This window comes from Mercenaria mercenaria, chromosome 12, assembly GCF_021730395.1.
Source record: "Mercenaria mercenaria strain notata chromosome 12, MADL_Memer_1, whole genome shotgun sequence".
Taxonomy (NCBI): Eukaryota; Metazoa; Mollusca; class Bivalvia; order Venerida; family Veneridae; genus Mercenaria; species Mercenaria mercenaria.
Genome location: NC_069372.1, coordinates 74,965,724 through 74,981,852, shown reverse-complemented (window position 1 = coordinate 74,981,852; position 16,129 = coordinate 74,965,724). Strand labels below are relative to the sequence as shown.

The 16,129-nt window shown below is 35.0% G+C and overlaps 1 non-coding gene across 1 annotated transcript; it reads left to right on the top strand.

Annotated features, from left to right (window-relative positions):
• The first annotated feature begins 14,232 nt into the window (after positions 1-14,232).
• On the top strand, positions 14,233-14,304 carry Trnat-ggu (transfer RNA threonine (anticodon GGU)). Its single transcript has one exon. It is a non-coding gene; the product is annotated as a tRNA-Thr (tRNA).
• Positions 14,305-16,129: the final 1,825 nt, after the last annotated feature.

Here is a 16,129-nt window from a genome sequence, read left to right as displayed (position 1 = left end):
AAGCTTTTTATTCGATAGATGTCAGGAACGAGATCTTTGCATTTTTTTTATCAATATTTGTTTAATACATTCTTAAACGTATGATGTTATCTACTGATGGAGCATTCTTTATCTCTCCAGTCTCGGGTGGGTAAGAATGTTATCTACTGATGAAGCATTCTTTATCTCTCCAGTCTCGGGTGGGTAAGAATGTTATCTACTGATGAAGCATTCTTTATCTCTCCAGTCTCGGGTGGGTAAAAATGTTATCTACTGATGAAGCATTCTTTATCTCTCCAGTCTCGGGTGGGTAAGAATGTTATCTACTGATGGAGCATTCTTTTTCTCACTTATCGGACAGAAAAATCTCTACTTTTAGAAATGCTGGAAAATCTTATCTCACATGGGTTATCCCACACTCCTGTGATGGACTACTTCATGCACTGAATATACATATTATTTATGTAAAATAATTAAAAGTCAGGTACCTTTATCTTTTCTCTCCGTTCCTTATAGTGTATTTCTCGATTCAAAATTCATTACTTTATGATAAGAACATACCGTTACGCTACAAACGATAAAACTAAAGCGGAACTTTGTTATTGTGCGTCACTGAAATGTCACGACGTCACTTCTGCTTACGGACGTCAATTTCCCGCGTTTTAAATAGTTTCATATTTTCATGCTTGTTTTTATTGTTTCTGTTGTGGTAAGTGAGAAATAGAATCCATCATTGGTGTTCGGTGAAGATCGGAAATCCCAACCCTCGGGCGCACCGCTCAAGTCTTAAACTCGGCACAGCCTCGTTTAAGACTTGAGCGGTGCGCCCTCTCTATATCTCTCCAGTCTCGGGTGGGTAAGAATGTTATCTACTGACGGAGCATTCTTTATCTCTCCAGTCTCGGGTGGGTAAAAATGTTATCTACTGATGGAGCTTCACCGAACACCAATGATGGATCCCTCGGGTTTACTCTTTGTTTACGTATATATAATTGGTCACTAATGAAGAAAAAGGTGCAAATAAGGAATTTCCATCATTATCTTTAAGTCGACAGTAATTTATAACGTTATTGTCTTCAGAAGTATTGACATATACATTGCCGCACGTTTGTATCATTAGGTAACCATTCTTTACAACATCTGTCTGTTCAGCATCATCAAATCTTACAGCTGGGTCAATACAAGCCACTTTTCCTTTTTCTACGAGTTTATATTTGTCGAGGTAATCGAAACAACAGTCAAGACGTAGTCCACAGTCTTCGTCACAACCACACGAAGAACAACAAGGATCCATACCCTCCATGTTAGTTTAGTTTAAACATGTTTTATTGCCAATATATACATATATAAACAGATAACTAAAACTACGTCAATTGTACATATAATAGGCAAAAGGGTCGACCCACAAGTTCTCGCAACATTAGTAACGGGTCTTCCCTAATGCAAATATTTACATATTTAATTTACAACAATGACAACTAATCAGGTACATGTGTGGTAAATAATAAAATTACAATATAATAGCTACAAAAGAATGGAAAGAAAAAAAAAGAGTTGAAATAAGTATGGGGTACAAGTACATGTGTACTTATAAAAGCAATCACATTTGTGACTAGTGGCAATGTATAGATAGATGTAAGAATAAAAATGATGCAATTAACTTGCATTAACATGTACTACATTAGGGAAAAAAACTTTAAAAAGGAGAAACGAGTAATGTGACTTATATAGACAAACATATTTGTGACTAGTCAGTGTACAAAAAGATGTAAGAGTACAAAAAAAAAAAAAAAGAAGATGCAATTCAATTGCATTAACATGTACTACATTTGGGGAAAAAGAACATAAAAAAGAAACAACTGGGGTCTTGTCAATAATAAACTTATATAATTATATATGAATAAATTGAATAATATTGCCTGCTAAATATGGTGAGTCTCAAAAGCGTTTGGTTGATCTTATGTAATGTTGGACTGAGCAGAATATTTTGCAGTTGTCTTCATATGACAATTCGGAATTACCAACTAAAAGAAGTTGGGTATTTAAAGGATGAAATTGCTTTAGATCGTGGAAAAGTTTAATCCTTTGATTTGTATATTTCGTACAAGTGAAAAGAAAATGTTTAACGTCTTCAATATCTTCTCCACAAGAACAGATTGAGTCCTGAGACAGATGGTTTCAAAATAAATGAAAATTCAAATTACTGCACGCGTTTCTAAGCCTTGCATGAATTATAGAAAATTTTCTTTCTCCTACAAGATACCATTTTGGAGTTTCTGTAGTTGGAAAAACGGTATTTTTTAACAATCTTTTAAAACTTGATAAGGTGTTTGTGGCTCTTATTTCAGGACTCAAATTGTTCCAGATATCAATAGTAGAAGGCACAAAGGAATTAGAAAATATTTGAGTTCTTCGACTGAGGATTATAAAATTTTCAGCGTTTCTTAAGTTGTAATGTGTAGAATTGTTGACAATGTTTGGAAAAATATTATTCAAATACCCGGGCGCATCACCGTTGCGAATTCTAAATGTGATTAAAAGTTTTTGATATAATCGTCTGTCAGATAGTGAGAGCCAGTTAATTTCCTGATATAAATTTTGAATTGAGACAGACCGGGTAAGTCCAGTTACAATACGGGCTGCTTCATGTTGAATTTTTTCTAGTGTTTCTTTTTCGTACTGAGTACAGCCGTCGCACACTACAGAAGCATATTCTAAAACAGGTCTTAAGAAAGATATATATATTTGATAAAGAGTCTGTCTATTAAGAGTATACTTTAATTTTCTCATCATACCTAACAATTTTGAAGCTGATGTAGTTATTTGGTCAATGTGGTCATGCCATTTTCCATTTGAACTTAGTGTTAAACCTAAGTGTTTATGTCGTTCAACAAATCTAACAGGTACGTTATCAAATGTCAAAAATGGTTTGTTGATATTTTGTTGTAAAGTAAAAAACATTGCTTCTGTTTTATTCGGATTAAAATCTACAAGCCATTTTTTAGACCATGCATTTATCATGGCAAGATCATGGTTAACAATTCCTTCAAGATCAGTCAAAGAAGATGTAGTACATGCTAAAGAAGTGTCATCCGCAAAAAGACGTGCAATACATAACAAATTCTCAATGATGTCATTAACATATACTAGAAAGAAAAGGGGCCCAAGGACTGAGCCTTGGGGTACCCCGGCATTGACGCTGAGAGGTTCAGATAAAGAAGAGCCAACAAAAACTTTCTGGTTTCTGTTTTCAAGATAACTCTTGGTCCATTTTAACAAATTTCCTTTGATACCATTTAGTTGTAGTTTATAAAGGAGACCTTTGTGCCAAACTCTATCAAAGGCCTTAGAGATGTCACAAAATACAATACAAGTATAAGTTTTGGTATCTAGAGATTGAACAATTTGATGGTACATATCTAATAATTGATAAACCGTAGAATGTCCTTTCAAAAAGCCGGATTGTTTAGAGTAAATAAGTTGATTAGCTACCAAATGGTTATACATGTGTTTGTGCAGAATTCTTTCTATAAGTTTTCCTAGACAACTTAAAAGTGAAATAGGACGATAATTAGAAGTCAATTTATTATCTCCTTTCTTAAAAAGTGGCATTACAATTGCTGATTTCCAAATTTCAGGAAAAACACATTCTGACAAAGACCTATTGAATAATGTACAAAGAGGTTTGGAAATTGTTTTGCAAATATTTTTCAATACTTTATGACTAATTAAGTCTTCACCGACTGCTTTATTAATATCTAAGATTTTAATTATGTCCTGAATTTCTGATTCTTGTATTTCTATAGTAGATAAACTAGCATCTGTATAGTCGGGCATATGCGATGGCACTTCATCAACTCATCAAGGTGTGATATTGATGCAAAGTATTCATTTAGACAATTAGCTTTTTCAGAGTCAGAGAAGTGGTACGTTTCTGTGCCGTCAGAATTACAAGTTTTCAAGGGGGGGGGGGGGGGGGGGGGGGTAACTTCTGAAATTTTTTTAGTTTTACGAAAACTACGCAGAAGCTTCCAATACTGTTTTTGATTGTTTGTATTCAAATCGACAAGGCTGTCCTCCAAATTAACATAAAATTTTTCTCTGGCATGTTTTTTTAAATTGTTTACTTTGTTTCTTAATTTTTTATAAGTATTCCAATGGTTTGTATTATGAGTAGAAATTGCAATGGATTTTTGTCTATCACGTTTGCGAGAATACAGTCTTATGGTTGAATCATACCATGGTTTGTCGTATGGTCTGATAGTAACTTCTTTATATGGTATACACTTTTTCATATAATCTAATAGTTTTTCAGTAAATAAAACTGCACCATCATTAACGTTAGTAGAGTTAAGAAACGACCAATCAGCATTTGCAATATAGTTATTTAGGGACTGAAGTCTGCTCTATTGTATAACCATACTTTCCTTTTATTGGACATTTGACAAGAAAACGGGGCTTTGAAAAATGCACAAATCGCTTTATGATCACTGATATTGTCAGGAACTGTAAAAACGTCACTGTGTAGACACGATAAATCATCAGAAACTAGAATTGGATCTATAAGTGTAGATGAGGTCGCCTCCATGTTAAGGGAGTGGACCGCAGTTTTGTTGCAAATGTATGAATATGAACACAGTTCATATATCATTTCCGGCAGTTCTGTATTGTCTGTGAAATCACACTAATGCTCATATTTACATTTAATATAAACATCAAAAATGTTACTTGTTTTTTCATGTTTTCTTATTTCAAATCTTAATTCAGAAATTAAGTCGTCCGATTCCAGAAACACTTAGACGCAGTATACATAAAACCAGTCTACTAGCGATGATTATATATAACAAGACGATATAGCACAATACGTCATTGTCTGGAACTATCCATTTCAAACTGTAGGTAAATATTGATCTTGTCCATTCCATTCAAATGAGAAGTCAACATCTCGAGAAAATTAATGAACAAAGATGCAAAATTACAATACATGCAGTATGTGGTTCGTATTGTTATGAAAACCTATGTGGACAGACTTCAAAGCCTCAAAGAAGATCTATATACATGTATTGTCCTTTAATAATTTCCTGTTTCTAGAAGGGTTTCCTACATTATGGTTTCGTTACAAAGTCATTTTGGAATGTTGGACCTCATTTTCTACAAATTACACTTTTCCCGCAATACAGGCTCATATTAAAGTGTGATTCATGCCAGGTTTTTAATATGACATAGAATCACATTTTTGACAGTGACAGGTCAGTTTGAAGACAGGTCAATCTGAAGATGCAACTTTTGTCAAAAATGTGCATTTTTCAACTGAAAAACAGGTAGGCGGTTCGTCGTCTCGGAAATGGTTTAAGTTCCTGATTCGGATTTGATGCATAAAAGAATATTTTGAATTCTCCGCTGAAAGTGATGTCTGTTGTAGAAAGGGGGGAGTGGAAATGGCCGGGTCTGTCATGACAAACGTTTTATGAATTAATGGCAACCTGTGAATATATGTATTAAAACGGCAACGTTATTATCTTTCTAACGAAAAAATTTAATATCAAAACTTTTGACAAAATTTTGTCAGTCTACTTGTTTTGATTCACCACAATAAGTTTCAATTTTGCGAAGGATGAAGAAAATCTTTATTTAATACCTCATATAATCATTATACAACCTGAGGTACAAAGCTCTTGTGCAACAAACATGGTATCTGGTAACAGATGCCTTCCCTGGGCTTCTTTTACCTCCTGGTACAACCCGTTAAATACTCAGTGCTAAGCAAAGAAGCAACCATTTTTCACGCCTTTGGTATGTCGCGACCGTGGCTCGAATCCCATACCTCCAGCGCTCTCTGCCACTAAACTATTGAGGCGGTACTATAAATGTTTTTAAAATAATGTAAACAGAAACGTGTATTCAATTCGGTTCATTTGTTGAGGCTTTAATGTACTGTCACGCTACACTTAGATCCTCTCTGGAACTATTTTATATTGGGTGCACTATGTTCCATGAAAACCCTTTAATTAAGGGTTTTGGCAACTTTAATTGACAGTTTGGCTTGAAGTGGCTGCAGCATCACGTATCTCGTGTTTAAAGTAAAGTAAAGTAAAGTAAAGTAAAGTAAAGAACAATTATGTATACTAAGAAAACACCATGTTAAAACATGCAACTATGCCTACGCTGTAAATTTGAAGTAATATTGTATACGGCTGGTAACACAGAAACGTGTTTCGAAGAAACGCACTGGCTTGAAAGCACTTGAAATGACATAAACGGAAAAATTATGTGCGTTGAACATGTGCAATCAACTGCTAATCAAACCACAATAGAAATTTTGAAACTTGTGAGAAAGACTGAATTTGAAAGATATTTCAATGGTCTTGAATACAATTGAGGGTAATAATTCTTTCATACTTGCCAACATCCTGTCTTGCCAAAAACGAACATTTGATAAATTTACTACCAAACAATACTTTATTTCACTATATATACATATATATGTGTAGTTGGAACAAAGTCTATATTTGATAAAAAACAAAATAACTTTGCAAAGTAATGAGTTAGAGTGATGAATTTTGCACTCTGCCATCTCCATATTGTGATCTATCTACTCATGGAGTATGACACACTATCTTGAGAGGTCATAGAATAATGATCTGGACAAAATTTTCATAAGAAAATAAAGGGCAATAAAGTTGCAAAGAATGCAAAACCTTTAACTGTACTCCAATTATCAATGCCTGTACTGTGTTTTATTTCAATCTGATTTTGTTGAGACTTTTTGTCGGTAATAGATCACCAGTTTCGGCTTGCGGGAAAAACGACTGGTACTCGGTCCTGTTACTAACGTCCGTTCGGCTACGACGGCAGACGACAATTTCCGAATACTTACTGAGGGTCGAGCGGAATTTAATAAAGGGAGAATTAAATAAGCTATATGTTTAATGAATAATTTAATTATTACAGCTAAAATTTAGTAAGGTTAGTAATATTATTTTAAATGTTAATCTGATTTAATAGATCTAATCAAATGTTCTGGTAAAGTCTGTGTGATATCCGTATTTTATCTAAACTTATATTTACATTGCTGCTTGTCGGCTCCTGTATGGTTCTCTGATCCTCCAGGGAAATGTTAACTATAATATTACGTTAGTATTCGGTTAAATTTATAATGATTTATTAAAGAAATTTGACTACTGTAATTTTGGTTTGGCGTTCCGGCTGCGCACCCAGTTTTATATGTTCCACGCCATAATACTTCGATTCCAGGCAGGGTTGAAAGCGGTAATTTAACCGTCCATCCAATCAGAATCCCGGATTCCACCGAAACGGCCATTTTCAACCAATCAGGAACTCTGCGGAATTTCCCTTTCTGTGTAACCATCCGCCACTCCAGATGAGCAAGAAATAGTCTTCCATTGGGCTTACTATAATGTTCTTAATCTTACTCTGGGTAAAAAGGGCTCCTACGATTTATAAGTCACAATATAAACTATAAATGATCGGCGATACAGTATGGTAGAGTTTTTACCAATAACAGGAAATATGGCGACAATATTTACAAGTGAATGTGGCACCGACAGTCAAACAAAATGCGTTAGTTTGTCAAAGTAAATACTTGCGAGATTTCTGAATAATTGCATATTCTGCATTTTATTTACGTAAACACTCGATGCATTCCACGGGGGAGGAAGTGTCACACGAAGGATGGAGTTCTTCTGATAACCTGTCATGTTTTCTTCTGATAACTGTTACGGAGTTCGTCTGATTTCTGAATGACGTGCCAAGGAATCGTAGAAAAAAATGGTAATTATTTATCTTTAAATAGAGAGAATGGGGTGTAAAACTAAAGTTTGATGATCAAGGTTGCCTGATGTCTTGTACTATGCGTCAGAAAAAACTGTTTAGTCTAATAATCAGCCCCACTACTTTGAAAAGAAGACATTTTGAGTAAAATATCGAAATCGTTTGCTCATTCATACATATTATTCTTCTTATTCACGTTCTTAATCCGCAGCACATGCAATAGAATAATTTTAGTGCAAAGTTGCAAACATATACCACTTTCTAACAATTTTATGCCCAATTTTTCAAATGTTACGGAATTCCGGTGATAACTCTGAAGATGTCGCAGAGTTCTTATGATAACTTTTATTACTGCCAGGGTGTTTCTTGAGCTATGTTAAGATACTTTTTAGCTAATTTTATTATTTAAAAAGGGTGTTAACGATGTTCTAACGTAATATATTTATCAAAGGCACAGTATTGTGGTTATATAATGTACGGTATGTGTGTTTTTGAGTTCCAATAATAAGTTTTTAGTGTTATATTTGTTATTCTGATTAGATGTTACTTTTAAAGGAACTGTGTACGCTAATAATGATGATCTGGCTAACTATGGTTAATTTTTTAAATACAAATTGCACATAAATGATGTACAGTGTTAAACAGTTACAGAAATATACTCTTATTTTCATTTCTAACACGATCCGCAGCAGTTGCTATATAAACATATAGCGAAATCGCCTATACAGAATCTACGATAAAATATAGCTGTTCCATTCCACCCTACGGTGAGATTCTATTCTGCTTCCGTTATATGCCGACTAAATACTCGACTTTTTCAGTGCTAAGCAGTAGTAATAAAATGTACATCAAATTTTCTGAAACAAACAATTTCTAACTGATGAATTTATTTGTTTATATTTTTACCGTAAGAAAATGTTCCAGCCCGGTAAGTTTCAACCTCAACATCAGTGCATCTATCTGGTCGTGTACGTAGTTTACAATTTCTGCGCTGTAAGCACCACGAATGTCAACTAGATTCTACTCTGACATTACTAAAATAAAATTACAATTCATGTTCCAATCTTCCAGACTCAAGTGTTTACGTGTTTATATGCCGCAATGTTCTGGCGTGTATGTTTCAGTGCCATCATGTAGTGACGTGTACTATTTTAAGAAACTGCATATATATATAAGGTTTGAATAAAGTATTTACATCTGATTTCTATATCTGACCTTAGATATTATTGAAAATAGCATTTTCACAACTTAAAACTTGTAATAGCATATGGCCAGCCGAATGACATATTGAGCTAAAATGTAGTGCTGTAAAATGCGCAGAATTTGCGTGGTTAGAATCGAAATAATAAATATGTTCCAATAATTTTATCAGTTAATAAAATATGGGCAGTCGTTCGGATGCGAATATTAAATCACGAGTGCGTAGCACGAGTGATTTAATATTCGCATCCGAACGACTGCCCATATTTTATTAACTGATAAAATATAGGGACATATTTATTATTTCTTAATTAATTGGCTTGGAAATTACATTGTGGATTCTATTGCAAGAAAGTGCAGAATCCTCTTACTTTATAATATTTCCAGCTAAACTCTAAAATGCCATTCTATTCATCTTATAGCATTTAGATAGCACTTTAAAATTCACATTATTCACTTATTATGGTATTCTATATGACAAATAGTATATGCACGTATGAGGATGACAACCCCCTATTTGGTACGCAGTATTCAGCGCATCGAAAATTATATGCATTCTGTAAGATGTAATGACAATACTGCAGTATTAACGCCAGTCACATTACGAACATGTCGGTTATCTGCCTCAAATCTGTGGTAAATATGCTATAGCATCATATGACTCATGTCAACTGATTACACATGAAGCGGTAGCTCGCTCTCTGTGTTGTGTAGTGTCGCATTGTCACTGTACTTTTTCAGTGTCAATTATATGAAGGATTTAAACAATCATGATGGTAAAGTTATAATTATCATGGTAAATCATACTATATAGCATTATTTTTTATCATTAATCCGATCAACCACTTCAGAAACAGACAGCCTCTGCAAATGCAGCAAATAGATGTACCCTAAATTAAAGATAACGGATTTGATTTCAATTCAGTGATCAATCAAAACGGAAACCAATAAATCGTTGTTCACGAACATTAGCACATCCATTGATAGAACGAAAAAATACAATTTACTGCATTTATTATCTATTCGTATTTTACTATATATGTCATTATACTGCATATAGTTTTAAACTTTACAAAAGACTCATACCGTACATTATATAACCACAATACTGTGCCTTGGATAAATATATTACGTTAGAACATCGTTAACACCCTTTTTAAATAATAAAATTAGCTAAAAAGTATCTTAACATAACTCAAGAAACACCCTGGCAGTAATAAAAGTTATCATAAGAACTCTGTGACATCTTCAGAGTTATCACCGGAATTCCGTAACGTTTTCCAGGAACTCCGTAACAGTTATCAGAAGAAAACATGACAGGTTATCAGAAGAACTCCATCCTTCGTGTGACACTTCCTCCCCCGGGCATTCATCCATTTGTCATTGACATATAGTTTAAAAAGTTAAGATATGCTTAAAATAGCTTTCGTTTTCGTGACCCGGAAGAAGCTGCAATAATGAGGTTCCCGTATGAAACAATGAACATCTATACGTTTTTGAATGATAAAATGATGAATAATATACATGTATGAATGATTAGCTAATACCTTAACAAGTTAGTTGTCACAAGAGTACCTCATATTACAATATTTATCAGAAATGCCTCCAAAATACTCCCTACCTCTACCTCAAATATTCATGCAAGCATTGTGGATTTGTTAAGTTTTTTGGTCCGAAATGCTTTGAAATTGACATTTTGTCTTGTAGAATGTCAAGTTATTCCTCGAACCACTAGTCTTTTTTTCCAACCAGATTGAAGATCATTTATTTTGATTAAAATGACTTAAAATACATCACTCTTGTCTTGTAGAATTTCAGGATCTCTGAACCTCGACCTTAACATGTGCTACTTTTGTCCATACTTTTAGACACGGATGGGTCTTGAAACATAACCTGCTTAACTTTATACCTATGAAAGAACTTTGAAATATAATGTTGAGTCGTTAATCTAACTTTGTACTTAGCACGTGTATATCATTTTCAGAAAAAAATCATGCCTTGGTGCCTTTTAGAGTCTGGTCAGGCCAAGTGTTTAGTTAGAAAGACATAATAAATTAACGCGCTCTCGTTTGATCGAATCTATGGTAACCCCATTTACATAGGAAATGGTTAACGTCGGGAAATTAGCATGCAGGAACCACCACATGGTTTTCATATCCAACCTAATTTCAGTTTAAAAGCTATGACTACAATTATTTTTGCTGAATACATCATACACTGCATATTATGATTGTAACAAAGACACCCATCTGTCTTTGTGCAGGCAAACCATAATAATGAACACGGCAGTTAATTTCCTCAATTCTGACAATGAATTAGTTGTCAACACTTTTGAAATATATTTAATGGAATATGTTTTGCATTTTCTTTCTGGTAGTTTTCATCTAATCTAACAAAAGCAAAGAAGCTATTTAATTTCTATATAGCATTTAATTTGGAAAGGAAATAAAATTATTTCGTCAATTTATTTATTTAATGAGCAATAAACATCTAGTTAATGGACACTTACAATATTTAATTGTCATATGGATGACTTTTTATAAATGGGAGGTGATTAAATCCGCAAATATGACTAAACAGTCTTTTTTAAATATTGTATTTTTTGACCTTTGAATCACGATCGTCATGTTTTCATCTACAAGATACATTCACGGCTCAGTACTTAACAGGGAGGAGTAGAAGAAGAAGATAATCATTTCAATTATTGTTGTTAGATGATGATGGTGATGATGATGATGATAGCGACCACGATAACGACGAAACCATAAATGCAGAGTCCGAAACTAAGTTTATCGTCAAAAATGTTTTATAAACATGCAACCTAAGTGTGAAGATGTACATTAAAAGATAATAAAACTCCCAACAAATAATTGGTGAACAAAAATGCATTTACACTGGCGAATTAGCAGAACTTTCATAAACTTTTTTAATATCATTTTACGTATTTCAATTTACCTGCTGAAGTTAAAGTAATTCCCAATATAATTTATTTTCTGACTGGGAGAAGGAAAGACTTATAAATAAATGAATAAATAAATAAATAAAAACTAACAAATTAAAATGACGTTGTGTAAGTCAGTTACTTACCCCTTAGATCGGTGTTCATGAAATGAAAATACCCGCGCTCGTGCGGTAACACCTCGAGCGCTACGCGCTCTCGGTGTCAAGATTCGCACGAGTGCGGGTATTTTCATTTCATGAACACCTCCTACTCGGTTAGTAACCTACACATACAGAGCCTCTGTTTAAATTGATTGTATGTACGAATGTTATCATCGTGTATATACGGTTATCATCACCCTATAAATCACTGTCTAATTGGTCTGGTTCATTTATCTATTTCGTCACAAATTTGTTCAAATGTATTTAATTTGATTAATATAACTCGTGACCCTGTTTGGGAACATTTCTTTGTAATTATTGTAAAGGTATTAAAAATTTATAAAAAGACAATGTAAACTGATTTTGTTAAATACCATTAGGCCATTAGAAAATATGAGAAAATTAGAGTAACATACATCGTGAAAAAGGCTATTTGTACTTTGTTGAATTGAACGAAACGGAATGAAACAAATATTGGGGCACCACAAGCCGATATTTTCATTAATAATTTCTGCACTTTTACATCCCTTTTCGTAAAAAATAACTATCCAACATGGTAATTATACTTTGCGAAACGAAAAGGAACAAGAAAATATTAGTAACTTGTATCTATATTTAAGGCTTATGAAATACGAAAAAAAAATGTCCAAAGCCTGGAACTTGAAAATTCTAGAATATGTTGCATATAACAAGCATACCTGATTGCAAAGAAAAGAGAGACATTTGAGGAAAGTCTTTGTGTATTTCTTTCTTTTGACGATCTGCACAAGGGACAACTCATTCCGGGATAGAGAAATTGTAATTGTATGCACGCCAGGTGATTTTTTAATTCTTTTTTGGTCTTTATTATAATAGAGATGTCTTAACATGACAGAATTTTATGAAGTTACCTTGATATTTAATTGCAACTTATTTATAAAAGTACAATAATATAAAAAAATATTAGCGTTTTAACATTTGTTTAAATTAAACATGGAACGATAATTCGAACATATATTTCAATAAGAAAGTTTAGTTATAGCAACCTCTTACACCAACAGTCGCATTTACGCCTTGTGTTTTTTTATACGTTTATTTGATATCTTAGTGCGAGTATGGACAACCAACTATTTAATAAAACAATGTCAATGTTATGGCACCTTGTTTATTTTCTTTCTTTTTTTAAAAAAAAATAATAAAAACATGGCCTTTAAATTAGTTTGAAAGAAGAAAAACAATACTCTCTGTATGAAACAATAACGTTATTACTGAACGATAAGATTACAAAGATAATATGGACAATTAGGATATTTGAACTCTGTCTTCGAAGGTTTCGTTTGTGATAATAATAAGCTTAATTATTATTGTTCTACCAACGTGAGGCAGCTATCAAGCTGGTTTATGGAAGGTCGGCTGTTCTACCAATTTGAGGAAGCTATCAAGATGGTTTACGGAAGGATGGTTGTTCTCCCAATGTGAGGAAGCTAAGAAACTAGTTTACGGAAGGTCGGTTGTTCTACCAATGTGAGGAAGATATCAAACTGGTTTACGGAAGGTCGGTTGTTCTACCAATGTGAGGAAGCTATCAAGCTGGTTTACGGAAGGTCGGCTGTTCTACCAATTTGAGGAAGCTATCAAGATGGTTTATGGAAGGTCGGTTGTTTTATCAATGTGAGGAAGATATCAAACTGGTTTACGGAAGGTCGGCTGTTCTACCAATTTGAGGAAGCTATCAAGATGGTTTACGGAAGGTCGGTTGTTCTATCAATGTGAGGAAGATATCAAACTGGTTTACGGAAAGTCGGGAAGGTCGGCTGTTCTACTAATGTGAGGAAGCTATCAAGCTGGTTTACGGAAGGTCGGTTGTTCTATCAATGTGAGTGTCACGGTATAGGACTTGAATATTAAAAAGAGGAGAAAATGTGTAGGCGGCCGGGTAGCTCAGTCGTTAGAGCATCGGAACGGTATTCCGAGGCCCCGGGTTCGAGTCCCGGTCTGGCTGCACATTTTTCTCACCTTGTGACATTTGGCGCCCAACATGGGACCGTGACTGAATATACTCCGAGTTCATGTTTACCTTCTTCTCTATCCCATTAGAAATTCGAGGACGAATTTCATATAGCGGGGGAGTATGTCACGGTATAGGACTTGAATATTGAAAAGAGGAGAAAATGTGTAGGCGGCCGGGTAGCTCAGTCGGTAGAGCATCGGAACGGTATTCCGAGGCCCCGGGTTCGAGTCCCGGTCTGGCTGCACATTTTCTCACCCTGTGACATGAGGAAGCTATCAAGCTGGTTTACAGAAGGTCGATTGTTCTATTAATGTGAGGAAGCTATCAAACTGGTTTACGGAAGGTCGGTTGTTTTACAAATGTGAGGACGTTATCAAGCTGGTTTACGGAAGGTCGATTGTTCTATTAAATTGATGAAGCTATCAAGCTGGTTTACGGAAGGTCGGTTGTTCAACTAATGTGAGGAAGCTATCAAGCTGGTTTACGGAAGGTCGGTTGTTCTACCAATGTGTCGAAAATTTCAAACTGGTTTACGGAAGGTCGGCTGTTCTACTAATGTGAGGAAGATATCAAACTGGTTTACGGAAGGTCGGTTGTTTTACCAATGTGGGGAAGATTTCAAACTGGTTTACGGAAGATCGGCTGTTCTACCAATGTGAGGAAGCTATCAAGCTGGTTTACGGAAGGTCGGTTGTTCTGTCAATGTGAGGAAGCTATCAAGCTGGTTTACTGAAGGTCGATTGTTCTATTAATGTGAGGAAGCTATCAAGCTGGTTTACGGAAGGTCGGCTGTTCTGTCAATGTGGGGAATCTATCAAGATGGTTTACGGAAGGTCGGCTGTTCTACCAATGTGAGGAAGCTATCAAGATGGTTAATGGAAGGTCGGCTGTTTTTACCAATGTGAGGAAGATATCAAGCTGGTTTACGGAAGGTCGGCTGTTCTACCAATGTGAGGAAGATATCAAGCTGGTTTACGGAAGGTCGGCTGTTCTACTAATGTGAGGAAGCTATCAAGATGGTTTACGGAAGGTCGGCTTGTAATGGCAGGGGATCGCAACAACCAATCGAACGATAATTGTAAATAACCCAAGAGCAGCACAGAATTTTATGATGTTTAATAATTCAGAATCTATCATTTGGTCACATCACAAATCCGTCAAACTGAAAATACATGTACAAAAACATAGTTAAGTCCCTGTATTAAACCACATCGCTACAGTATATTCATCAATTTCAGATTCAATTACAACGATACACAATATACAATATCAGCATCCGAAAATTAGTCTATCCGAAACCCATTTTCAATGACAATAAAAATGCAGGAAATATTCGTGTTAAACGTTAGAAAGATTCTGGAAACATGTTCCAAATGTAATAGAGATCGTTAGGGGCCTACTACAATAAATCTATGTTACCTCTTTGGGTTCGCAAGACGCAAAGTTTTTAATTTTAATAAACTAACGCTTAAATAACGTTTCCCATGCCGCAAAAAGAACCAGACCAAAACAATTACATTTACGAATAAATCGTCGCAGATGACGTTATCGTCACAGCAGTTAAGTTCTATCAATGTGAGGAAGCTATTAAGATGGTTTACGGAAGGTCGGCTGTTCTACCAATGTGAGGAAGATATCAAGCTGTTTTACGGAAGGTCGGCTGTTCTACCAATGTGAGGAAGATATCAAGCTGGTTTACGGAAGGTCGGCTGTTCTACCATTGTGAGGAAGGTATCAAGATGGTTTACGGAAGGTCGGCTGTTCTATCAATGTAAGGAAGCTATCAAGATGGTTTACGGAAGGTCGGCTGTTCTATCAATGTGAGGAAGCTATCAAGCTGGTTTACGGAAGGTCGGCTGTTCTACCAGTGTGAGGAAGCTATCAAGATGGTTTACGGAAGGTCGGATGTTCTATCAATGTGAGGAAGATATCAAGCTGGTTTACGGAAGGTCGGCTGTTCTACCAATGTGAGGAAGCTATCAAGATGGTTTACGGAAGGTCGGCTGTTCTATCAATGTGAGGAAGCTATCAAGATGGTTTACGGAAGGTCGGAAGGTCGGTTGTTCT